Source organism: Tyto alba, unplaced genomic scaffold (genome assembly GCF_018691265.1).
Source record: "Tyto alba isolate M040663 unplaced genomic scaffold, T.alba_DEE_v4.0 Super-Scaffold_28, whole genome shotgun sequence".
NCBI lineage: Eukaryota > Metazoa > Chordata > Aves > Strigiformes > Tytonidae > Tyto > Tyto alba.
In genome coordinates this window covers 6443575-6470221 of record NW_024881302.1, presented here as the reverse complement: position 1 = coordinate 6470221, position 26647 = coordinate 6443575, and the positions used below count along the sequence as shown (strand labels likewise).

The following is a 26647-nucleotide window of genomic DNA, read 5'->3' as shown; positions in this document are numbered from 1 at the left end:
GCAAGAAAAATGGGAACTAATCAGCAGATTCAACCACTGTAATAATGCAGTAAACATGGAAAATTAGATTATATTAGCTCCTCTGCTTCTCATTGTATATATTAGCCATGAAGTCATCGATAGGCAATTCACTATAAAGATGCAGTGCTGCAGATATCGGAGCTCCCTGCTCCCCAGGGAAAGCATTTGTGATGCTAAAGGGGAAAGTTGTCTTTTGAAATGCATAAGGAAGAAGTGGCTCAAGTCTAGCTGGGGAAACGCTCGTGGCTCTCTGAGTCAAAAATCTGCTCTCGGGAAAAGGACAGCCGGTCTGTTTGTCCCCAGTGCCCAGGCAGCAGTAGTGGTATGTGCTGAGGCACGGCTTCATTGCAGTCCTAGGATGTTCCCTTGGTGTGGGAGAAATAGGTCTGCTGCGGATTTTTTAAAATATAAATATTTATTTTATATATATAAAAATTTCTACTACTGAACTCTATTTCCGTTTTGTTCAATTTCTCACAAAGAATGACAAGTAGCCACTGCAGCCTTTTCCCCTCAAGTTCGAGTAAAACCATCACGTAACATTATTTGCAAATTAGCTTCATCCTTCTGGCTCCCAGTTAAAGATGGAACTGCTTGGTCTGGGGTCTCTCCCAAAATACCCATTTCAGCCATGTAATAATTCTGACTCACACAGTAGATGAAAGAAGACCTCCGATTTACATTTAAAGCTTTGAACCCCAAACATGGTCAATCATGGAAAAAAAATAAGATTAAAAAAGAGAAAGTCAGGATAATGCAAAGCTGGAAGAAAAGCAGCCCTACACTTCATAGTAAAATATTTTTTTTTCTACCACTTTTTTATTAACAGCTCCAACTATGATCAGTGCATAAATCTACCTGCAACGCAGGATGTTGGAAAAATACCGAGACGCAGCAGCCATGTCCTCCCCGCTGCTTGGTGAGAAAGGAAGGATGCGCCTTCAGGTATGAGCTGGTGTATTGTTTGAACCTCTGTTCCTCATTTGTGTTGCACTAAACCTGCTTGTTGCATTGACCAGAGGGGAGAAATAAGGTGCTTGCAAGAGGGAAACTTCAGAGGTGATCCTCTAAACTTGTCTCAAGCCGCAGATAAGTTGTCTGCCTGGGTCTCACTCTGCACCCACGCAGCTCTGGGCTTTCCAGGCTCTGTCTGCTCTGCCTGACTGGGCAGAAGTGGTTAACGGTGGCGTTTTGCCCTGGTTTTGCTGTTGGTCTTGAGCTGCCCCTGTGGAAATTAATTGTCCAACTCCCCTCGATGATAACAGGGTTAGAGCAGTGCTGGGCGCTCCTGCAGCCAGCAGCGAGGCAGCCCCGCTCTCCCCCCTGCAGCAGCATTGGGAAGCAGAGCACACGCTCGGCAATTACCCTCTCCCCGGTCAAGTCAAACATGGCATAGGAAATCACAGCTTTCCCCGCGCCATTGCAGCTTCGTAGGGTTTGCACGAAGGGCTGAGCGGGGTGAAGCTGCGTTGGCTGCTGCTGCTGAGCAGCCTTTTTGCTGTAGGAGCAGAGTTAGACTCTCCTCCTGGTCTTTCTTAATCCAGACTCAATCCATGCGTTTCAAACAGGAGCCTTGTTTTAGGGCTGTGCCGGGCACTCGAGTATCCCAATAAGCTGCTCTCCTGTCTTTAAGGGCCACTGACAAGCCAAAAGGACGGTTTTACTTTGCTTTGGAGAGGATGGGGATTGCTCCCCCTGAGCAGGGGAGGGTGGAGCAGAGCAGTGCTTCCCGGGACAGGGAAAAGGAGGGTTGGTGACTTTCCAAACATGGATTTTCTGACAGCTGTCTGACACTGGGCCCAACCATGACAAGCTGCTGTCCCTGAAACACCGGCCCAGCATGGTGTCTGAATTATAACCATCACATCCATCTCCCTAGGGAGAAAAAAGAGATTTCCAGCCACTGAGGCCGGTTTAAAACAAGCAAGCCTTTTCCTGCGTGTAAGATCATGTGCTTTCCTAAATACATGGTCCTGGAACAAGCAAAGACCCAAGAACTGCACAATTATTGGCAACTGGTCAGCACTGCCATGTTGCAGGTTGAGGTTTCTTATTTATTTGGGTTGGTTGGTTGTTTTGTATTCTGAGCCAAGTGGTTTGAGTAAATAACATGAATTAGCCTATCTGTCATCTTGATGTTTATAAACCAATGTCCAATGGGCTTCACCTCTTTCAGTAAAGCCCTTTCTTTTCATGGTGTGCGTCAATCCAGTTTGCATTTCCCCAGCACCGTGCCTGTGTTCACTCCCTGCAGTGACCATTTGGGACTTGCAGTGGACAAATTGCTCTCGCTGGGCCTGGCCTTCACCTGGGGCCTCTCAGGAGATGGCTGTGTGTGAGCATTGGGGTCCCCAGCGTGTAACGTGGGCTGCAGAGGAAACCTGGTGTCCTGGCATCTGTGTTAGAGCGTGTCCATGCTGGTGGGTAAACAGGGTGGAGCGAGATGGGCTGGGAGTCAGATAGGAGCTGCAGATTTTGCTGCTTGAGTTGGTCTTTGTTTCATGGATGTGTTGGCCAGCACCAAGCTTTCCTCATCTGTGAGAAATGCTGGGTATCTTAGAGAAGCAGTTCAGATCGAGTTGTGACTGCTGAGGGCTCTTGGAGTGGTGTTGGATCTTGTCTGGATCTGGATTAGTTATACAGGTACTCTTACAAATATTTTCCAAAGAAAAAGATGAGGAGGCAAAATGGAGAGATGAGTGTTAGAAGCAGGGATGGGTGACAGAGCTGCTCTCCTGGCACAGGGTAACTGTTGTGTTGATCTTTCAGCTGGTTTTCCAGCTTTCTGTCATTTCTGCCTCAGCTGTGGTGCTTCATAAGCACGCGTTTCACCATGGCAAGCTCTCCCCAGAGCTCCTCTGCAGCCAGGACTGGTTTACATTTTTTCCCTTTAGCCTCCCCTGCACTGAAACACACCATGTACAAGCATCAAAGCCTGACATCACATGCCAAGAGGTGCTGTGAAGGTGGGGTTTGATCCCTGCAATCTGCATTTCTTGGGAGAGCTCCAGCATCCTGCCAGGCCACGGGGGAAATGCTTTTTCACCTCTTCCCATCCTGTATGTGACCCCTTGTGCTGCAGCACATCCATACGTGCCTCCTTCACCCAGGGGAACCCGCATTAGTGCAGGGAAACGTTGGATGATGCTGCACATTCAATAGCTCGCTCCTCTAGAGCAAGACAGGGGCTGAGTGTAATGCCTTTTAATGTTCCTTCTCCTAATTATCCTCTTAATTACTCAATGAAATGCCCAATAAAACAAATCACTATAATTTCTATTTTATTCTCTGCCTTTTGTGGTTTACTTAAGAGCGCAGGATCCATTAAGGAGGCACTTTCTCATGAGGGAATACTTTCCAATAGATCATACTTAGAAAATTGTTTTATGTTCATATCCTGTGTTTCATCCTCATTTTCTGTGCTAGTTTGCTAATTAACGGAGACACTGGTGGTTGGGAAGCAGTGCCTCCCTTGCTGCCCATCCCACCATGGTGAACTCACAGTGCTGAGTTTGTGACATCCCCATGGCAATGAGTTTGTGACATCCCCATGGCAACAGTCTGTGATGTCACTAGCGGGGATTACAACTTTGTGAAGCATCCAGGCACAGGCAACAGGGCTGGAACTCTTGGGATCTCACATCTCTTTAAATAGAGAGGAATTCAAATGCAAGGAAGTCTTTAAGAATTCTTTAGATTTCCCATCCCCCCCCCCCCCAAAGGAGGGAAGGGTGGTGACCACAGGGCTGCCACCAGCAGTCCTGGCCTGGCCTGCAGCAAGCTCAGCTCCTTCATGCAAACCTAGGCATCCCATGGCCAAGGGCTGGTGCACTGGGCATCTCCCCAATGTCCCTGGGGGCTGCAGGTGTTTCCCCACCCCGTGCAACTCCCTCTGGCTCTGCACTTCTTGGTACAGTGAACCTGAACCAAACCTGGGGGCCATAGCCCCCTCCAGCCCCCCTGCCTGCACTTTGACTCCAGTTCTACCTGCTGTCTCCATTGGCTTTCTTCAGTGCTTTTTGTCTAATACTCATAATATTAGCGTAATAAGATGCTGTTCATGCACAGACAGTGAGGGAGGAAGATTTGTGTGCATACCTCTCTAGCAACAGGAAAATCACGTAATAGCAATACTTTATTTTGCAACTGGGGAGGAAATCCAGCTCACACAGCTGGTACCACAAACCGTGCAAGGCGTTTAAACCAATGGCCCCAAAACTTACATGGGGAAGCCATCTGACTGATATTTATGTACCTTATTTAGCCAGCAGAAACAAATCAAGCAGGTGGAAGAATCAATCTCTTTATTTTAGTTTTTCTAAGGTAGGAATAAAAATGGTATTTCAAAGGCTGATGTGTCTCAGCTGAGTGGTGGTGGGGAAAAGCAGGCGCCGCAGAACATATTGTCCTGTCTCCCGGTTTCTCAGATCATAACTTCTAAGCTGAATTCAATAGAAATAAATGTTCAGTAGTTCCAGTGGTGGCCTTTGGAAAAGGAGCTAATGGAACAAGACAAAAAAATCGTTACAACATTTTGACAAGCGCTTAAATATTTAATGCTATGCATGGCACATCCCAGTTGCAGGGAGTTGGTAGTGTACCTGCAGGAAGCCGTGCCCTTCGTTAGCGAGAGATGGAGGGGAATTAAGCAAATGCTATTTGAGCTGTGCCTTGGTAAACAAGCTGAGGGCAGCTATGGCTTCGGCAGCCCCATTCTGTGTGGCAGGTAAAGGGCTTGGTGGCATTTCCTGAGTCAAAGACCTGTGGAGGAAGAGGAGGATGGACAGTTTGTGGAGAGAGCTGGTGGAGGAGAACACGTAACGTTACCCTGAGCCGAGACAGCGGAGATGGAGAGGCTGCAGTGATTTAATAGGATCTACTGAAATCCTTCCAAAGCAGGCTTAAGAATTAAGAGCCATCAATGTCACATTGAGGGTCACTCACTGCAGGACACCTCCGGCCCGTGCCTGGCCTCCCCCTGTGCCTCTGTTTAGCCCTATCCAAGCGTGAGGAAACTCATCCTTTGTTTCAGAGCCCACCTGGCTCTTCCCCTTTGCTGCACAAGGGCGAATCACAGCAAGGAGAGCCTCTGAAAACCAGACTTGTCTGGAGGGGAAGGATTTTATTGTGCATGCTGAGATTTGCTTTGAATTTGGGTGTTGTTAGGAAGTTAACCACGGAGGAAGGTGGTGGGGAGAGAAGGCAGAGACGGTAGTGGCTGGGTTCACATCGCCTTCGTGCAAAGGGCTGACAGCTGTTCCCCTGTCAGCAGCAGCCACAAAGACTAACCTGAAGAAGTGTCAGCCAGCAGTCCCCGTGTGTCAGGGACAGCGTGGTTTGCTTGCTCAGATCCTTCTTCCCACACCGGTGGGTCTCGTGGTGAAGCCCCTGTGCTGTGCTGCTTGGCTGGGGGTGCTGACCATGCTCTGCAGCCCCCGGGGCTGGATCCCCATCCAGCTCAGCGCAGGGTCTTTCAGAGGAGTCATGGCTTGAGCATGGCTATACCATGGCAGCCTGAACGTACCTGCAACACCGTGGTCTCAGATAATACATCTACCCCCTCCCCACCAATGCCAGCATGGGAATAGGGGTGGGACCAGCCAGAGCCAGGACAGAGCCCAGTGTGAAACCTGGAGGCATTTTCTGCCTGGGAGTGAGCTTCCACTGTGGCCCTGCTGCTTTGGTCATGCTGAGCTGTGCCAGAGCAGAACCCTGATTCATCTGCTACCACGGAGCAGAAAGCCACTGCTGCCACATGTACGTGTATTCCCGTTAGTACTGAGAAGCAGGCTTGCCTCTTCCAGGCACATGCAGACAGTGAGTAAAGCCCCGGAGGGACTGTCCTGAGTAACAAACCTCTGTCTGGACTGGGACTGCCACTAGAGGAGGTGTATTGTTTCTTTTTGTTTGTTTGTTGTTGTTGCTTGTGATTTTTTTGTTTTGTTTTGTGTTGTTTTTTTTTTTGTTTTTTTTTTTTTTTCTTCCCTCTCCTTTTGCCTTTCTCCTTATTTTCCACAGCTGGGAATGGCTGGTCACAGCAGGGAGATTTTCACACCTCATTAGAGCCAAGTGTCTGACTCCACACAGCCATCAACCCCAATCAGAGCAATTTAAAAGGCAGGGATTCCTTTAATCATCTGGGGATGCTCAGATTTGTTCCTGTGAGCCGAGGGCTCCCCTACATGGGAGGAGCAGGGGGATGGAGCAACAGGAGATGATGCTGAGATAAGACCCATGGTATTAAAAAGCAACAGCTCCTCACCTGTGCATCAGACCTGGAGGATGAGGTCCTTTGCTAACTGTCTCTTCTCATTTTCGTCCATGGATGATTGGAGGAGGCCACGGGTCCATGTCTGCCTGAGCAGGGCCTGCAGAAGGGCTCCTGTCTGCAGCTGGGAGCTCGAACAAGCAGTGATATATAAAAATGTTCATAAACATAAGGAGAAAGCACCAGCATTTCTGGCTCACGAGGTGGAAGCATCCCTCTGTGCAAGGACCAGGGTAGTGGAGATGTCTGAAAGAATTGCAGGTGCCTCATCAACCTGCAGCTCCACAAATCCCCCTCAGAAACAACAAGTTACCCGAAATCTCAGAGCTGTGCTTCACCTCTCGCTGTCCCAGCTAGCGACCTTGACCCCATCCAGCTGTAAAAGTGTGTGTGGGTTTTGTGAAGCAATGCAGCTCCGTGTCTGCATAAGCACCAGGAGACGTACAGGCACAAAGTCCTTTTCTAAACGACACTCGCAGCCCTGTGTGCCTGCAAAGCCATGCATACAGAGCACTGCAACGTGCACGCTGTATTTTTTTCTTAACCGTGTGCAACCATGCGACCTTCTCTTGGCTTTCTCCCAGACCTGCCATGGCCCCACGTGCTGCATACATTGCACGTGGATACGGGAAGGACAAGCACATGGGAAACATCACAGAATTACCAACACACCTGACTGCAGGAAGATGAATGTCCTTCCCAAATTGCTATGGCATGTGCAGAGGCACTTGCACAGTGCCTGTGTCTCAGTTTTCAATGCTTATAATTTGTCCATGGGCAACACTGCAAAATGTCAATGTTTTTATCAAAATTCCCTGTGAAAGGCTTCAAGTTTTAATTAAAAGAAATCGGTGTTTGTTTTTGTTTTGTTTTGTTTTGTTTTGTTTTTTTTAAATGGATGCTAGATATTTTTTCCTAAGAAAGCAAATGTTTTTTTCAAGTCAAAAAATGCCTGTCCCTCTGTTTTTGCTACTCTGCCATGTCTTTTTGACTAACTTACTTTCTAAGACGACCCTGTGAGCCACTCCACAAGGAAGCTCAGCAGTCTGGTGGCCCTGTCTCGCAGGTTCCTCTGAGAGATTGGCACTACCAAGACTGGCCAAGGCAGTGTGCATGTACCATGCAGTCAGGATCCACGCTTGCAAAGCCACGTACAACCCTGCACACAGACAACCAACTGGTGCTGCAGATAAAGTCAGTGACTTGCAGACATGGTTCTGTCTACAAATCCCTGAGACCAGTGGCAACGCAGGCAAAGGCTGGGAGAAATTTTGCCATTAACCTCTGAAAACCAAGAAATTTGTGCTTGTGAAGCAATTGGGTTGGCGCTCTGCCCTTACTGCTGCTAATTAAGGATTGATAGGATGGAAGAAAATGGTGTAAGACAGTCACAACATCCTTCTGGACTTTGATTTGATCTCTGCCTTTCCTGGTCTTCCCTTTTGTTCTTGCACATTAGTTTTAAAAGCAAGTCTTTGATGGGAGGTGCAAAATCTTGCTTAAGCAGCGTTTTTTTTGGCAACAAACATTTGCCTTTTGGAGCTGCCCTCATCTGTTGGGTAAACATGAAATTATTGTCTTTGACTGGAACTGATCCTCTGGAGCCATGCTATTCCACTGGGGAGAGGTATTTTCAACGATTTTCAATGTGGATTATTTTTGTGACTGACTGTAATAGTTTCTTTGGTGGTATTAGGGCTTATTATGTCAGGATTTATTTCGGCATGAAGTGATTCGACATGCTGTAGTCCTGTAACTTTCCTTTGCATGCTGAAGTCCAAAAGCCCATCTCCTGCTTCCTCCACGGGCACAATGAAAACAACTTTTCTGCAGCCAGACCTGTCTTCTGAGGTCAGCTTCCTCCAATTGCTTCATAACTGCTGAAGGAGCAAATTTAAGGGAACAGATTTCCTGCAAGAGACATGTAAAAAATCGTCTCAGTGAAAAATCTATAGAAAAGCCTCCTAGAAAGAGGAGAGAACCACAGAGGAGAGATTGCACCTTCAAAGGAGCAGTGCAGGCACCAGAAACTCCCTGGCATAAATAGAGGGGTTAGCAACAGAAAATGCAAGTGAGGATTAAATATGGATTATACTGCAGCGATGCTGAGACATCTAACAGAGGGTTTTAATTCCTTAGGAGAAGATCTGCTGGACCCAAAGTAGTCCTAGACATCGCTCTTCAGGTGTTACTTGTGCTGAGCTGGTGAAGCAATGAATATATTGGCTAAAGCAGCATGTTATGGCATCTGGTACCTCTGGGACACCTTGGCAGTGCAAACCGGTGGGCTTGCTTCTCAAAGCCATGTGTAGTACGGGATTTTGGCAACCACTCCTCATGCTCCACCAGTTAACAGAAGAAAAGGTTCACTTAAAACCCTTTAGTGCTGTTCAGTGCTAAGTAGAAATGAATTTGTAACACTGGCATTAAACTGGTTGCTATTCTCCTAACCCCATTAGCATCGTTAAAATCATACGGGAACTTTGGTTTATGTCACTGCTGTCTTGTGGAAGGATTCGGTTCATGATTTTTGGTCTGTTCTCAGCCAAAATGAAGGCTTATGTGTAGGAGCTCCTCTGGCCTATGCAGTCAGCCAGCCTTGAGGCTTTCTTGGTTTTGCGATCTCAGCTGAACACCACGGGGCAAGCACCAGCTCAGGACAAACTTTGACATGTAGGGGTGGATGATGGGGATGGGTTGACTAGCTCACATTGGGATGGCAGAGGCATGGAAATTAGAACTTTAATTGCCCCCAGATCCCTCCGTGCTCAACATAGGGTGATGGGCAACTCTGACTTCCTCGACCTGAAGTCTGTATTGTGCTGTGCTATGGCAAAAGGAGGCATTTGCAGCCTGCTGAGCAACTTGTCCAGTTCCTTTCACAAGCTGAGAGCCTGCAGGGGTGCAGGTGGGAAGGGGACAAGCCCTCTTCTCCGTAACACAGCGAGCAAGGCAGCCCTTGCACCCCGTGTGTGGAAACAGGGCACCCATAGGTCCCCTGGCAAGAGCCCCGGGACTGGGAGGAGCAGAAGGATGGCTGTCCATCTGTCCATCCTCTCCCATCACATTCGCCTGAGTTAAATTCAGCTACTTTTGGCAGCCCAGTTCTCTGCTCCAGCAAGTGCTGGGCTGCTTGGGAGGTGGCAGGGAGAGGAACACTCTGTTCGGCAGCTGCACATTCAATTAATTTAATGAGGATTTCTTTTTTTTTTTTTTTTTTACAAGACATGGTAAAATAGCTATTTTCTGTTGTCTAATAAATACCATCAGCAAGGCAGAAAATGTGCAATCTCGCCAAGTCTTTTCTGATTCCTCACCCTCCTGTACTGATGCGTTTCCCTGTTCTCTACTGGCAGCCAGTGGGAGCTGGGTGGTGGGATGGGAGGGAGAGATGGGATACCGAAAGCAAGTCCGAAATTGCTGGCGGGACCTGTGCAATAAAGCAGCAGCTTCCCCCGATTGGGCAGAGCCTCTGTGTCCTGCTGGGAGAGCTGCGCTCTGGCAGCCTTTGCCGATCCAATTCTCACTTCATCTGATTGCAGTAATAACAACTTGCACAAATTTCCTGCCTCAACCTGAAATCTTCCAGCTCTGCAATGCAAATAATATAATGTGTGATGAGGAGCCCGATGATGGGGACAATAATAATAATAGTGATGATGCCTTTACTCAATGAATGAGTGAATCAAGCAAGCAAAAATAAATGGTATTCAGATCCTGAAAATACAATAGGAAGAGAAATAATGAGGAAATGCAGGGGGACTTGCATCTTTCGGGGAGCACTGTCCTTAGGAATGGTGTGAAGGAGAGATGAGCAAAGCCGTTTTGGGCTGGGCACTCCCTGTCAGCCCGTGTCACTCCTAGGCTCGCTCTGCTCCTGTGATTATATTGCATTTTCTGAGCTCACTGCTGCTCTGTGCTTGGTCCCAGCCTCTCTGTGATCTCTTTGGCCCCCTTGATTTACGGCTCTTGTGGGCTCTCTGAATGTGTCTAAGCAGTTGGCAGGCTACAGACCTGACCTGGGGTTGGTAATAACTTGTCTTTTGTCCCATGCCCAGGAGGTTGGCCATAAAAGACCTTCAGACATCAATTTTCCTCTCCACCGGGGTGGAATTGCGAAATGATGAGTTGGTCTTTGCCCTCATTTATCTCTTCTTTTCCTTTCTCCTCCTCTTTTTCTCTTTCTCTTTTCTCCTTACCCTACTGCTCATTGCTGTCTTCTTTGCCCGCCCTTCTGCTATCTCCTCCATCATTTATCAGCCTCCCTCCCCTCTGCACATCACTGCTTCTCCTCTATCCCCCTCTTGCCCTCTTCTGCCTCATTTTTTCCTTGTGTTTCTTTCCCATCTCAAAACTTCCATGCTTTTTCTTGCTGTGCATGGCAGTTTCATATCTATACCCATAATAACCTGCTAATACAGTAATTCTACAAGAGACCCTTTAAAAACCTAAAGCCTTGGCAGGCAGTAAAACTCACCTTTTAACTTGGCTTCCTCTTTATCAGGGATTCATTTCAGACAGAATTTCCGTCTGCACAGCTCTGCCACTCTCTGTTAGTAAAAAAAGGATTAATTCCTGCAACAGGTGAATAGGTTTCACAGCTCTGATGAGTAGGATATATTCCCCACTTCCTGCAGGCACATGGGGGATTTAATCACCTAACATGGTGCTTCTCTTTGTCGAGCATGTGTTTAAAGGTTTGTGTTACATACCTGTATCTGTGCAGAGACCTCCTGGGGAATGCCTTCTTTCACCAGCGGGGTATTCGCATGAAACCTTTGTATTATCCGAGGGATATTTCCTCTTTCTGGAGAGATGCTGCGTAGCATGTTTGGAGCTGATATCCTGCTCTCTCAGGTGGTACTGGTATGGGTTGAGGTTGCTAAGTGCTTTACTCCAGCATCACCAGTGCCAGCCCCTGTCCTGGGCACCTCAGATGATTGGACCTAACTGCTGAAGCCTCCCATGCCTCCTGTCTGTCCCTCCAAGCAGTGCTTGCTCAGGTGAGGGTCTGGCACAGCTCCTGCCTGCCAATGCCCCTTCTCAGAGCTCTCAGAGTGGCACCTTCCGTAAGCCTAAAGAAAAAGGACAAGCTTATCCAGACCTTTCTTCTCTATTCTCTTTTGATGGTATCTGCAGCTTTGTATTGTATTTAAATCTATGCGAATCTGTTAGCAGATAAAATATGCAGAAGGCAACACTGGGAAGTTGCATCTGACTTGGAACTGTGCTGGAAAGAGGTACTTGGTAAATTGACTTTTGCTCCTTTTGCCCCAACACCTCCAGCAGGACCTGTGGTAGGGCAGTCAAGAAATAGTAGCGTCCTGAAGTCCTTTCCATCTCCACTGCCATATGGGCTTGGGAATGGGAAGGATGAAGAAACCAGGATATTTTCCTGTATTGCAAATATTGCACAAGGGTTGAACTCTCTTGGGCGCCCCAGTGTCACCCAATCTCATTGCTGGTCCCTAGGCCTGGGTGGAAAGGGCAGTGTTGGACATGGCTGTGGTTTCTCTGCAGTAGAGGCTGAGGTAGTGGTGTCTTGGGGGGAACATCGAGTGTGATGGCAATAGGCAGTGAGCAGCCCTCGGAGCTGGCAGCAGGCAGTGAGTAACTGACTGCCAGTTCCTGGTTTGGGGTTGCCAACTAATCCCAGGATGGAGAACCCAAGTTTCATCATCTCTAGTGGGTTACTGAGCAATGGGGCAGGAGATGGCACCGAGCAGGGAGACGTGACTTGCAAATCTTCCTGCCAGGCTGTTTTCTGGACAGCACAAATCTGGAATAATTCCCCTGGCCAGGCCGCCAGCTTTAGAAACAGGAGATGAGGTAGGAGATAATACGGCATGTCTAGTGCCAGGTATTCAAGAATTTCTAAGTACATTGCAAACCAGGAGCTACAGGGCAGCAACGCTCTTTCCATTTCACACACAGGAAGGCCCCTGGAAAAGTGGTGAAGTTTCCTGCTAAATCACTTCAGGGACCATAATCTCCATTTTATGTTTATAAAACTTTGGGACAGTGGCTCCCTGTGCTCCACTGGCAACATAACAGAAATTATTCATCTTTTTGAAGAGAAAAGAGCCTTATCTAACAGAGATTCCACTCTGGACTAGGTAAACCTCAGAAAATGGTTTTAACAACAAAACCTGTCCAGCTCCACACGAGTCAAGGTCTTCAGCAAACAAGATGGCCAGAGCATGGGAAGAGAGTCTGCAGATAGAAAGGAAAGATATCAAAAGATTGTGGTGAGATGTATTACCTTGCTAGCTGAGTTATGAGGTGTCCTTCATGTTTTACTGAGTACAGCAGTGGTTGCCATCTGGTCCACCTTCATCATCTGACTGGTCCTTACCAGAACAGTTGTGAAGGGTCAAGGAGTCCTGTTGGAGGGACCAGAAACTAGCCCAAGGAAGTCTGTGGCTTAATTTATAGTTTAATGTGGTGCTGATATTCCCTTCACCAACAATGTCAGACCAACGTTTCAAGGCATCCAAAGACTCTGCATCCTGATGGCCAGCAGGATCCAGGTTTGAAGGGCAGCATCAAATAACTACAGCTGCTTGGACAGAGATTGCAAAGATGATAGAACCAAACTCTTCTCAATAGAAGCAGGCAGCCTAACCTGGGGCCATGGGCACAAAAGCAGCTTGGGAGGTTCAGGCTGGGCATTTGGAAAGAGATGTGCACTAAGAGTGTGGTGTAGCAGGTGACCAGAGAGGCCGTGAGATCTCCATCCTTGGAGGTCTCCAGGACTCAGCAGTGCTAAGCCGTGGCTGGTCCAATGTTGCAGATAGTCTTGTAGATAACTCAGAGTGGAGCTCACTCCTGCATCCAAAGGACAGGGGACTTACTTTCACCTGCCCTTCTCCTCAATGACATGTCTGGAAGAGACTTGCCACCCCAAACTATTGTGTATTTGTGCGTTGAGAGAAGAACCAGGCTTGAAATGTTGCCTCGTTACAGCTGATAAGTCAGATTTATTACAGAAAAGGAGATCTATCAGTCTTCTTGCTCCTGAGGGGATTAGCTCTTCGGCAGGAATAACTGGGAGATTTTAAGGAGTTAACTGAAATTTCCATGAGGGAGCTAAGACATTGGCATTTAGCTGAATAAGAAAAAACTTCTAGTTTTCTTTTGGGATAAAATCCTTCAAACCCCAAGAAAACGGTATTTTCTCCAAGTGGAAGGAGGGAGCTCCTGCCATGTTAGACTCCTGACTGAATGGAAGCTGAGTTCTTGGGATACATGTGGTCTGTCGGTGTTACAGCAGGTGGATTAGTGCTTTCCTTTTGTGGAGGGTGGCCCGGATAACTTGGGAAGGAGATATTCATGTGTGTGCAATGGAGGGGTGACTTTGTGTGCATAGGCCATGTAACATCAGTTCCCTATTTGGAGAGAATGTATCTCATTCCAGAGATTTTCAGGGCTGACACATAAAGCAGTGGTGACTGGTCTATGGTGGCCAGTGTCCCCAGAGAAAGAGCAATGGGTGCATCTCAGTAAATACATCTAGAGAGTTCCGCTAGCTGCAACATTGCTTTTAACTGCCTGCTGGGGGAGGGACATGCGTATTTTGGTTAGTTGGCTGCAGCCGGCGTGGAGACACCCGGCGTCACTAGCACAGCAAATCCCAATTAGTTCTGGAAGCAGCACACGCAGGATTGAACTTGCTTCCCAAGGCAGCAGCAGGGAAACCAGCCTTGAAAAGTGGTTGTTTCCCAGGGCAGGCTTAGAATGTGCAGCCCTGTGCCCAGCGCTGGCACCTCCCAAGCCCTGTGGCTTCCCTGAGAGGAGCAGAGGTTCCAGCCGGCCCTAGGAGGGTGTTTCTTTGCTAATAGCTGGTTCGAGAGACCAGAGCTGGCAGTGCCGGGGTGTGATAGCTCCACTGAATGATGCCAGCAGGCTCTGTAGATTAAAATCCTAGCTAGGTCCCAAATCAACTGTTAAAACCATCTCCAACAAGCTCCATCCTCCTTCAGATGAAGACCCAGAGTCCCCATTTGCAGCCACATCCCCACCTTTACCACCTTGCCCCTAGATGGGTCAATAGTAGCTTAGTAGCACATCCCTTAGTGTCAAAAAGCCATTTTCAAGCAGGTTTTGCTGCTGATACTGAGTTGTGCACTATCTTTGCTTCCTGCCCGCTTGTCGAAGGTTACCCTGGGTCTGCCCATGAGAGTTGCCGTCATTGCCAGGACTAGCATGTTAAAGAACCTTAGCCATCAGTCTTCCCTTTCTCTTGCTGGGGTGTGAAACCCTTCCTCCAAATCAGCTTCTATCACCTTGGCTGGAATGGGAAACCGGTGGAGCAGAGGGAATGCTTAGTTATAGAAGAAATCCTTTACTGGGAGGCAGATTCAGGTGCAGGTGAGATTTCAGCAAATAGCACTGAACTTCTGTGTTAAGCAGCATCACCCAAGGAGGGTTCTTTTGTTGCAGATGCTGCTTCCCCACAGCAGCGGTACCCACCTGAGCCCCAGGTCCAGTCCTGGCCCAGCAGCTGCTCTGCCCTCTGGCTCCCCACTCCAGGGGCTTTGCCTCATTAACTTTCTGATAAGTTGAGAGTTCAGCACTGAATCTTAAGGAATCGGCAATAATGCCAAGCCTTCATATAAGGGTAAAAATAGCCCTAATAATTTAGGCAATTAGTTAATTAGCCTCATTTACTTGAAAGCACAGAGTGGCATGGGAGGACTTCTACTGTTTTTGTTGTGCTTTTCCCATTTGTTTTGTTTGCTTTTCCCTTGCCATTTTCTCTGCTCTCTGACATAGATACATGGACCCAAGGCACTTTAAAGTGGTGTATGCAGGGAAGTGAACATAAGCCAGGACAAGATGCTGCACACAGCCAGGGCAGTGCTGCAGGGAAGCAGGGCTGGTTCTGGTACTGGGGCTTAATGTGTCATCATGTCATACTGGGAAGCAGGTGGGTTCTTTCCATGCTACCCCTTCCCTGTCCCACTTCTGACCCTTCATGACAGGTAAAAGCTGTGGCACATTCAGGATGACTCGCAGCTATTTGACAAATATCTTAGGCGTCATACTCTGCATCTTGCTGTTCATAGCATCGCTCCTTTGTTCCCAGCTAGAGCAGTCTGTGTTAGTCCTTATCTAGTCCTTAGACTAGAATAGACTAACAGGTGAAAGGAGGCAAGATAAAACAGGCATTCATTGGGGGGAGCCAGGGTGCTAGAGTAGTAGCACAAGGCTCAAGGCAAGGGAACTAGGTTCGTCCTTAATACGCTAGCAGAGCGGCATCCCGCTGCCGGGCTGCAGCTGCCAGCCCAATGGTCACTGCATCCCTTGGTCCCCACTGCTCCCACCCAGCCCCTGTGGACCATGTGTGGTGTCCAGGCAGAGCTGCTCAAAACCTTTGTCTTTGCCTCTTGCATGGCTGCCCAGACTCACCTGGTTTGGCAGAGCTGGTGGTCGGATCCCCTCCATCCTCCTCCGACTCACGAGTCCCATTCATTATTGACCCGGGGAGCTGAATGAATTCTGTCGTCCTGAATTATTTCTAAAGATATTAGATCTTCTCAAATTGTTCATCTTCCCCAGAAATGACAGCTCGCAGGCACCTGGGAATAAATGGTGCCTTGGAACAATTTCATTGTTTCTATTCCAGGCAACAGGAATTCCTCAGATCTCGACAGCAGTCCCCAAACCCTGGCGTGTTAGCATAAACTCCAGACAGCTATGAGTTTCTTGACCCAGAAAAAGGATGGGATTTATTATGAACCCTGGGAGACCGGTGTCCTTGCAGCTCATGTACCTTAATGGTGCACAGCAAATTGTGTGCTCCTCTAACTGGAATTTTCTTGTCGAAACATCTCTCTGTCAGCAAAGGCCACTTCCATGAAATGGGCTTTTGTGTGTGAAATCAAATCAATGTTGATTAATTTTCATTTTGGAAAAGAGGAAAAAAAACCCTAAACCCTGTTAAAAATGTCAAGATGCCTTCTCTTTCCATTCTTGCAAGAAGGGCTTCAATTCTTTATCTCTTAATGACCTTTTGTTTAAAGCCTTTGTGTTTTCTAAGAAGTATTCAAAAGGAATGAAGCAAAATGAAGTGTTACATATCTTTTGAAGCAAAATTTGTCCGTTTCCCTGAACTTTTTTTTTTTTTTTTAATTTAAAGGGAGGCAGGAAGCACGGTTCTTTTCTCTCCGATTTTTGCCTTTTTGTCCTAAACCAAACGTACTTTCCAAGGCTCTCATTTCTGCCCTGGCTGAGACATGCCAACCTCTCCCACTACACTGTGCGCTGCAGGGACAGCTCTGACTCCTGCCTTGACCCTGCTCTCATCCTCAAATCTCCCTTGAGGTGATGGTGCTGGAGCTGAGCGCAGGGGTCAACCCTTTTAGCCCTGCTTGAGGCTGACACCTCTCTCTGCAGCACCAGAGCCACTGCAGTGACCTGCAGGCACGTCTGCTCTTGGCTCCCGGAGCTGCTACATGTGTTTTTGTCAGCTCAGGCTCCCTCGCTGCACCGAACTGGGATGACAGCATCCCAGAGCTCCAACTCCAGCCACCGTGCAGGCACAGACGTGGTCGTGCCATCAAACCATGGCTGTATCCCTCTCCCCTTCAGTCAGCAAAATGCTCATCCATCCCAAGGAGCATTTAGCTCTCATTCCCTCTCCCCGGCAGCTCATCTCCTCCCTAACCACTGCTACCTTCATGGGGATGTTATTTCATGCTGAGTGCAGCATTCCCCAGCAAGTCTACCTAATCAAAAAGCTTTAAAAAAAATTGTTTTAGTTTCTCATTACTGTTTTTAATGAGTGTCTCTCATTTGACTAAATTGGACCAGCGTCTAGCACGAAGGATCATTTTTTTTTCTGCAAGCCAGAGGTGATGTATCAGCACATGGGTAGGTCACTGAGCTTTCTCACCTAGCCCTGGAGTCTTACCTCCTTTAAGAGATGCAGAGCACCAGGATTGCATGGTGAGGGATGTACTGATGGAATGAAGGCATCTGCACTTGTGCAAAGTGAGAGTGAATCACCGTGGTCCGTGGTGTAGCACACACAGTTGCCTCTTGCGTGCTTCAGCTGCAGGCTGGAAAGGCAGGAGAGTCATGTCGAGCGCTCGAGGCAGGAGAAGGTGACACCAAGGCGCAGTCAGTTGGGGCAAAGCTTTCATTGCTATGGTAGCTTATTTTTAGAGTTGGTCCACATTGTTTCACAAACATTAAGGGTTTTTGTTTGGTTTTTTTTTTATCCTGGGAAAAAGGTTTTTTGACCTACATAAAAAGGTTTGCATAAAGCTTTTGCATGCTTCAGATTCACTCATAAAACTTTTTTTTTTTTTCTTAAAAAGAAAAAGAAAAAAGTTGTTTCAAGTTATTTGAAACTAATGGAAAAAAATTCTCTTTGATTTTGTTAGTTTTCCTTCCCTCATTTCCTTTTTTTTAACTCTAAGGCAGGGTAGTGGGAGAGAAAGGAGTCATTAAAGAAAACTGAACATTTTTGCTTTCTACTTGAGAGAACTAGAGTTGAACTGGAAAATGTTCTTTCAACTTAAAGAAGAAAAATTGGGAAAAAGTTTTGGCTGAAGGGTAAATATAAATGTTTCCAGTGAAAATGTTCTGAGGGGAGAATGGTTATTTTGGAGCACTTCCCCAGCCCCATGGGATGCCCTTAGTTGTACACTTACAAATGTGAGCTGCACAGATCACAGCCGGCAAACGTCTGGATTCCTCCTTGGGGCTGGGACTTCCCTGCTGTTGTTTGGGGAACCAAACTCTTTGGATGGGGGATGCAGAGTTAGCATGGTTTTATGCCCAGGTTAATGGACCCACACGGACAGCTTTAATGTCCAGAGCTGGCATTTTGCTATTCAGCAGGGTATGAGCACTCACTATCATGGTTAATGAAATCTCCTGTCTTAACTGAAGTTGTGAGAGACAATTTCAAAGGCATTGAGCCTTTATTAAATCTACATATCTTTCTTTTGCACAGAGCAGAGCTCTCCATGCATGCGTCTCTTTTCATTTTCCTGGCACAACATCCCTCTCTGCCTTCCGACACATACGTCTCTCGCTGGAATTTCTTCTCCCAGCCTCCAGCACTCGGAACAGCCGAGCGGCGTTAGTGTGTTTCCAACAAGTAGTTGCTGAGCCTGAGAAACACATTAGCTGCCTGACCTGGTTCCAGCCAGGTGTGAAAAGATGCAGTGGCTCTGGCTCTGCTCCACCTTTTCCAACTATGTGAGGAGAGGCAGAAGGCTTCTCTTCTCTCCACCAGTTCGCATCATTCAAATCTACTTAGGGAAAAAAAAAAAACAAAACAAACCTGGGATAGGAGTGGTGAGAGGATCGCCAGCCAATCCTGGGGAAAGCTGGGCAGATTAAAATGCATTTACTGGGCTTTCTGTACTAGAAATGAAAGAAAACCCCTGCAATTAGCTGTCTGCTGGAGGAGCTGAGCAAGAGGGGATAAAAGCTGAGATGCTTTTGCAGGAGCAAGGGGAAACCGCCAGCCACAAGACTGGACTCTGAGTCAGGTGTCGTTGTCAGAAGGGTGTTCGGCACGTGGCTGGCGAGGAAGTGGTGGTGCTAAGGGGGGACCTTCCCTTGGAGGGCTGCCAAAAGGCTCCATCCCACTTCTCTGCCTTCCTTTGCTTTCTCCTGCAGCTCTCCTGCTTCTTGGGTACAACCTGCTTTTGCAGTCCTAAATTCAGGCTGGGAGGATGGGAGCTTCACCTTGGCTGGTGTTCATATCTGGAGCAATAAAGCTTGCTCGCGTCCTTGGAGAGGCAGTGTGGCTGCTGGGCAGTGTGGTTCCATCTCACGATCCTCATCCTCCAGATCCAAGGGCCTCCTGCCCCCATACCTGCACGTCCCAGATATCAGCACACCCCAAACCCTGGCCAGTGCTTTAGGTCACTTGTCCCCATTTTGTGAAGCAAATGGAGCACCTGGGAATGGAAGAAGCAGCTGTTCTGCCTCCCTGGGCTTCGAGCATCCACTCTTGCACGCACACACAGGCTCCCTTTACCTAACAAAGAATTATTTAACAAAGTATGCAAATAGTATAATTACTGTTATTTGTTTAGCTGTTACAAATGTTTAAAATGTAAATGTCAACTTTGGGATTGTTGCAGGGTACGTGTATGTTGTTGTTGGCTTTCCCTCTCTTGCGTGTGTTCTCCCCGGAATGCAATTTGATGAATTTCTCCTTGTCCTAGAAAAAAAAAGCTAATGTGATTTCTCTGCGATTACAGCAGAAGATGCCGAAGTGGGGATTACTCACAGTAACTCCTCTTACTTAGCAGATCTGAGTGGGAGGCAGGATTCATTACACTGAGCAGAGAAACAAAGAGGAAATGTCTTTCAGCCGACTGCTTGTGTCTGCCGAGGCAGCATCCTCGCTGGTGCCAGGGCTTCCCTCCCTGGAAGGCAGAGGGTCAGGCAGGGCAGCGACAGCGATGTCGGGACCTTGGCAACAGACTCACAGGGACCTGTTCCCAGTCTGCCACAACTCCTCCATGCACAGGAGGAGTGTTGAGTCTGAACTCTGGTTTTCTAGGAGGTGATTTTTTTTTTTTTTGTCTGCGGGAGGCTGGAAAAATAGAAATCACATTACAGACACCCTGATATAGATCTACCTCACTTGCACGCTCAAAGCAGAGCCCTGGCACTCAGTACAGTGATTTTTTCCAAGGGTATGTCCCACCTGTCCTGGCTGGAATTTGGTTTAAGTTGAGCGCTAAGGAGATGGTCATCAGTAGATCATAGCCTGTAGCTTGCACAATTAATCCAAGGCTTGTTACCATCGCCTGTGCAGGACCTGGGGAATCAGTCCATACTCTAGATGCTATTGAGTGGCTCTTGCAGTCCAGTCTCAGCAGCTGGCCCATGCTGGGAAGGCTGTTACAGATAGGCCAGGACCTCTGCAACTGCAGCACCTCTGCTGCTCTTCCACAGCATCCCAAACCCACTGGGGAGGACCCAACTGTGCTGGGGCTTAAGATCTTTCTCAGATGCACAGCTCCAAGATGAATCCAGTTGGCTCCATCAGCTGGCAGCAAGCCTGGCACCAGCTTGCCATTCAGTTGGCTCAAAAGCTAGCCCAGGAGTTGGCGTGAAAATGGAAAGGCTGCATCGCTCCCATATCCCACCCTCTATCCCCTTCATGGACCCTGTCCATGCAGCATGCTGGGACTTGGAACTCACATTTTTCATGTGAATCCCAGGGCAGGAGAGGCCGAAGAAATATTCACCTCCAGTGTAAAGCAGGGGAACTGGAAAGAGGGAGGTGGTAAACACAACTAAGAGCTTGGCTTCTGGAGGAGCAGGGGGAGCTTCACGCCCAGCTCAGCATGGAGGGGTGAGCCCCAGAGCACGGTGCACGGCCAGGACACTCACTGCTTATGGCAGAGGGGGTTCAGGACTTCTCCACATGTAGATGCTGCCACTGAACTGGGTGAGTCCATGCCCAGAATGGATCCAAGACTAGTGGGTTCAGTGGTTGCAGCTGAAGATGGGTTGGGGTGTAAACCTACACAGGGTGGTGGTGAAGCACCAGCTGGGCCCTGTGGTGTGGCTGCAGTATGGCAAGAATATGCTGAACCAGGCTTTCCTGTTGCTTGAGGTTTCCCCTCTGCTCTCTGGCAGCGCATGAGTTGCTGTCACAGGAGCACTATGGTGTGCTGGCTAAATGCTAAGAGTTGGTGCATGGCTCAGACACGTTCATCCCCTAAATGGGGCTGTCCATGCTCTCTGGACTAGCTTGTTAGTGCCCTGCTGTTGGTGCAGGTACCTACAGCCATGAGCGATGCCACTGGTCCCTGGACACTTGCACCAGACAGTCAGGCCATGGGGTGAAACCAGTGAAGCTGCTTGTTTCTTAATTGCAGAGACAGGAATCCAATGACCTTTGGCAGATTTCATAGCCCAGCAGGCTCGTGTAATTGAAGCTGGTGATGATTTGTCATGGCTCTAGGCTTGCTCTATCTGTTTCATTCCTGCTTGTTCCCTCAGTCTCTCTTATTCCCTCTTTCTCTTTCCTTCTTTGTGATCTCATTATCTCTCTGCCTCTCTCTTTTACTCCCTTCAGTTGTAGCACTTCACAGCATGAAGAGGTACCTCAGGTTCTATTTGTCTTCAAGGGATTTAGGTTTTGTCCCTCACACTGTTTTCTTCACTTCACATCCAGTATTCAAGAAAGCCTCTTTCTTTCCATGACCAGGGGACCTGCACCCACCAGAAAATTCCAGCCCATTCCAAGACTAATCATAAATAATGCATTACAATACCCTCCAATCCATAGCTGCTTTGGTGGTATTGATCATAGCTCCAAATCCCAACTTCCCATCTCCATCAGGTGAAAGTTGAAGCAACATTATCATTTTTATTAAAATTCCCTTGTAGGTGGCAGGTTCAATGCTATTAACATATTTCAATTCAAGCCATTTTTATTTTAATTAGCCTTAAGTAATTAGTTCTAATTCATTGCCATTTTTTGCTCTGCATATTTTGGGTTATTTACTTCCCTTGCTAAGTAACAATTTGATGTAATTATGTGCTACTCATTCTTTCTATTTACATATGCTCACTCACTCAGATTTCCTCGTTGAAATTTCAACAGATCCTTTGAATTCCCTCTTGAATTGTTTTCTGGGTTGTCAGCGGTGTGGAAATTGTGGGGTGGAAAGAGAACTGATCCTCTTCTCTGGACATCCCTGGTGCCAAAGGCAGTGACAGTGCATGTGAGCACCTGGGCTGGCACTGGGCTGCTCTTGGCAGGGAGGGTCCATTGCCAGGCTTTGTTCCTGGGAGCCTGGATTCCCATATGAAAGGAGTTTGGGGACCGTATCCAAATCTGTCTTCCTCTTGGGCTCCCAGATGCCAAAGGGACCAGTCACTGTTGCCACTTTCCTTCGTTTCCTCTGTGCAGCCAAAGATGCTTTGGCTTTCCAGAATGAAAATGGCTCTTCTCTCCAGAAGTGCAGTGCCTCCGTTCCTCAAAAACACTGAGCCCTTTAAAATGCTGTATTTTTTAGACACTTTGAGTACTTTGAGAAAATTTACCACATTTATATATTGCAGTTTCTTATCTGGAATGTACTTTTATCTCACCAGCCATTTTTCTAAATCCTCTCAAGGACCATATTCTTGTCTTCATCTTCTTTCCTCAAGGATTGTCCTTCTCTTAGCATGTTTTCTGTTGCTGAGATTCTCAGAGGATTGTGGTTCATCCATCTGAGGCTATTTGCTGATCAGCTGCTCTGAATCCATCTTTTTCACTCTCTCAAAACTTGATTCTGAGAGGACTTAACATTACTTCCTGCAAAAATGTGGATTTCATGCTCATATGGAGTGTATGCATACCTGTGTGTATATGCCTAGCAACTTTTAAGTGCATTAGCCAACTCCAGCCGAATTTGATAGAGGGTAGCAGTCTCAAAAGTAGCAAGTTCCCCCAAGCTTTGAGAAGACAGGCAGAGGTAGAGGAGAGATGCCCTACTTCTGCTGATGAAAAAGCTGCCATGTTGTGCTGAGCCTTTTTTTGATGCTGGTGAATCCATTTGGGAGAAAGCACACATCTTGGCACCCCCACCCACAGGAAGGACTTCAATCAGCACACGCACCTTCTCTGGCATCCAAGTCAATCAAGCGCAAGGAAAGCAGAATTTCATAGTTCTGGTGCTCATGGAACTACTTGTTTTTTTCAAGTAGCTTTTAACTAAAACCTTATCAGCCCTTAGAATCCGTGTACCATTTGCAAATGCTACTTGCTTCATGAATATGCACGTTCACAATGTGTAGCATTGGCTTAACCGCTCCCATTGAAGTTGATAATAAAACTCCTGCTGACTTCAAAGAGAACAGAGTCAGGCAATGCCGAGTGCTTTGGAAAATCCCACCCCTGGTTGTTATTTTATATTTAACACATCTACTCAGGAGCTGTGGGATGGGACTAAATACTCAAGAATGACTAAAGAGGAAGAAAATGAAAGATCAAACAACTGAAAATGAAAATCCAGTTTCTGAAGTAAATATTTAACGACCGGTCTTTGGATCTAAGACTCGCAGTGGTAGCACTTCTCCTTTTGTGTGAGGAAGGGTCACAAACTAGCTGCCTTGAGGCATGAGAGAGTCACTACACACCTCACACTGGCCTCCGTCCATGATGTTCTCACAGAGGCCAGCAGTGGAAGTTTAAATCTGAACGACATAAAGTGTGGGACCTTCAAACTGTGTCAAGGCTATACGTGCTCATGGGTTGGAGTAGAACTGATTCCTTAACTTCTGCCCCTTCACTTGAGTTTTCCTTGTCTAGGAGGGCCCAAAGAGGGACTGGTCACCTCTGCTGGCAGCAGGACAAGGCCAAGACCTAAAGCATTACGTGGGTTATCAGCTCTGCAAACTAGCAGACTACAAGTCTCCTCAATCCCATCCTAAATGATCCGTTCCTCCACTCCTCTCTTGCCGTGTGTTGTGCTGAAAAAAGGTGTTGCAGAGTTTTACAGCTCTTCAGCTTTTTTTTCAGATGAATTACATTCTCAGGTCTTTGTTTTCCCTGTACTTGCTGCCATAGCTTCCAAACTGCCATGGGAAGGTGAAGGATCCCTACTACTGACCAATTTATCAAAGCACTATGCATCCAACTGATTTCAAGGGGCATAAACATGCTTAAAATTGTAACATGAGTGATTTCAACTGGACAGAACTCCCTTAACATAAGCACATATTTACCTGTTTTGCTGAATCAGAGCATGTTCTTCTTACAGGGACTTTGTGTTTGTGTTGGCTATTTTGGTATCTTCTTCTCCTAAGATTATTTCCAGTGGAAAGAACACAGTATTTTTCATTCCAGCAGTATTTTTGGTAACAGTTACTATTTCCTGACAATATGTCTGTATTTTAGGACAAAACCAAATTACATGTTGGAAGCTCCTTTCCCCACTGCAGTTTCTCCAGCACTACTCACGAGCCAGTAACATCAAGACCATAATCTGGAAGAGGCACAATAGACGCTATATTAAGTTTTATACAGATTTGCCATCAAATTACATGCAATAGCTACTTGATCATATTATATCAATCCATTTTCGCCTGTCCATTTGAAAAGCAATTGCTTTTATCATGATGGTTTATTTTTTAATTTGGACCTTTCAAGGATTTTACCTATCGTTTTTGTTTGATGACAGCAGAATTCTCCTGTTCATCTGTTTTAGTACGATATGATTTTGTTGGTGCACAGTTTCATGATAAGGAGTATAGGCAAAAAGGACCCTCTCACTGTAACTCATTTTAATTGTTTTTCTGATTTTTGTCTTTTATTATCTGTTCCTTCAAATGAAGTCTATAAAAATCTTGATAGCAGTTAGGACTTGATGCTATGAAACTGTCATGCTAAAAACAGTGATAAATATTTTTTTCTTTTGCTCTCCTGCTTGCCACCATGCTTCAGAAGACTGTAAATTTACCATCAAACTTCTGCAGTTGGAACATGTTTTTTCAGCTCAAAGATCATAGGTAAAGTCATACTCCCTGGCTACACCATATCATTGTTATTACTATACAAATCCTAAGTACTTTGTGTAATCTTCTAGGCAGTTTTCCTAATAATCAAGTGCTTTAGAAGAAAACAGGAGGATCATAATTGTGGAAAATTGTATTATGTTGCATCTTTTGCCCATTCCATGAGATCAAAAGGGTTAATTTTCCTTTGCTCTATACCTTGTACAAACTTTGTGTCAGTACAGTTGACTCAATCTGGTGCAGGTGAGCACAGAATAAGGCGTTATGGTGTGATCTTATACTACAGATTTTTCTTGATGGTTAATTCCTTAAACTTGGTTGTGAAAAGACCCACAGAGGTTGAAAGAGTCTCCAGTTTGGATTCAGTACAAGTCATTCCTAACTTCTATCCCAGATATCTATTGTTCTTCTGGTCAGTACTTTTACTTGATGCTAGTTTGCTCTAAAAACAGGTGTGAAGAACTGTACTTGACTCAATAAGTTTTATTATTTAAAAAAGTCTGTAAAGTTATGGTTGCACCTTTTTCTAAGTGCCAAAGAGATCTTGGGTAGTCGCGGAAGTAACCCACAGAATGAGCAGAAATTGGGAAGAAATAAGTTCATACAAATGCTGCATTACCAGCCTAGTTGGAACCTGCATACTTTGTTCTAGATTACAATTCTGTTCTGAAACTTACCTAAAAGCACCTTATGGGATGAAACTTTTAGGTGTATTAAACCCATCCCAAAATGTTTATATTTGTATATGGATAAGAGATTACAGCTTTTGTTTTGAGCTTCCAAAGTCATCATCAAAAGCAATTGTTACTTCTTTGAATACTTATTTTGTCATCTGGTATCCATCCTACACTGGTTAATTCATGTAAATCTAAAGAAATGGTTGCAGGCAGGATGGCATCAGAAATATGGAAATACAACATCTGGGTAGAAATGGTTGGTTTTTGCAACATTTCCATTGAAATTATTTTTTCCTGCCAGATGAACAGATGCAGTGAAAACAGTCTTATCTGCAGCCTTTCTTTTGGGGAGATTAAATGAGTGAATCATCTATCAAAACATTATTTCATTTTATTAAATAGAAGATATTTATAGCATTTCTAAATATAAACTGAAATGAGACAAAAAAAAAGGAAGGTTCACAAGGAATGGCCACTCAACACAGTCAGATGCTTTTTCTGTACCTAAAAGTATTTTTAAATTCCAGTTTCTTCACCTAGGTTGGGTGAATGCAGTTCACTGCACTGAAAGTGTTTAACAGACTACAGTCCTGATGCTCATATTTTGGTCTGATTCTGTGGGTTATAGATTTCCCTTTGTTTCACATTAGAGTAACAGCAACAGACCTCATGGTTCTGAAGAGTGTGCCTTTTTCTTATGTTTCAGTGCAAGTTCTGTAATAGATACCTGGAAAGCCTGATAATTTAGCAATGAGATGATAGAAGAATTTGTATGTTGCAGGAATTTATGAGATTTTGACATTTGTTTCCATTCTGAATAGAATTTAAAATAGAATAGAATGGTATTAAATTCTGAATAGAATAATATTAAATAGAATAATATTAAAATATATTTCAGGTTAATTTTAATGGCAATTAGATGTGAATGTTTGAAGATTTTATGATGTGATCGAAATAGAAATGAAAAATTCTCCTGAAGTCTTGAAATGAAATGTTTGATTTATCAAAACATTTCTAATTCTTTTAAACTGTGATTTTATCAGAATTAATTCATGTCAGGAGAAATTTCAGTTTTGCTGAAATACAGCTTTCTGATGGGAAAGTGAACTAACATCTGACCAGGAATGCCTGACTGAAGAGCTAGATGGGCACAGCCTTTTCCAGGAATTGAATGGGTTTTAGCCTT

At 46.1% G+C, this 26647-nt stretch overlaps 1 protein-coding gene across 4 annotated transcripts in view; it reads left to right on the top strand.

Annotated features, from left to right (window-relative positions):
- The window catches only part of ELFN1 (extracellular leucine rich repeat and fibronectin type III domain containing 1), a 110201-nt gene that overhangs the window by 22517 nt on the left and 61037 nt on the right, over positions 1–26647 (top strand). For all 4 annotated transcript variants that reach the window (XM_042798362.1, XM_042798364.1, XM_042798363.1 and 1 more), the window contains one exon: positions 851–966. The gene's annotated coding sequence lies outside the window, so the exon portion shown is untranslated. The remainder of the gene's footprint in view (positions 1–850; positions 967–26647) is intronic.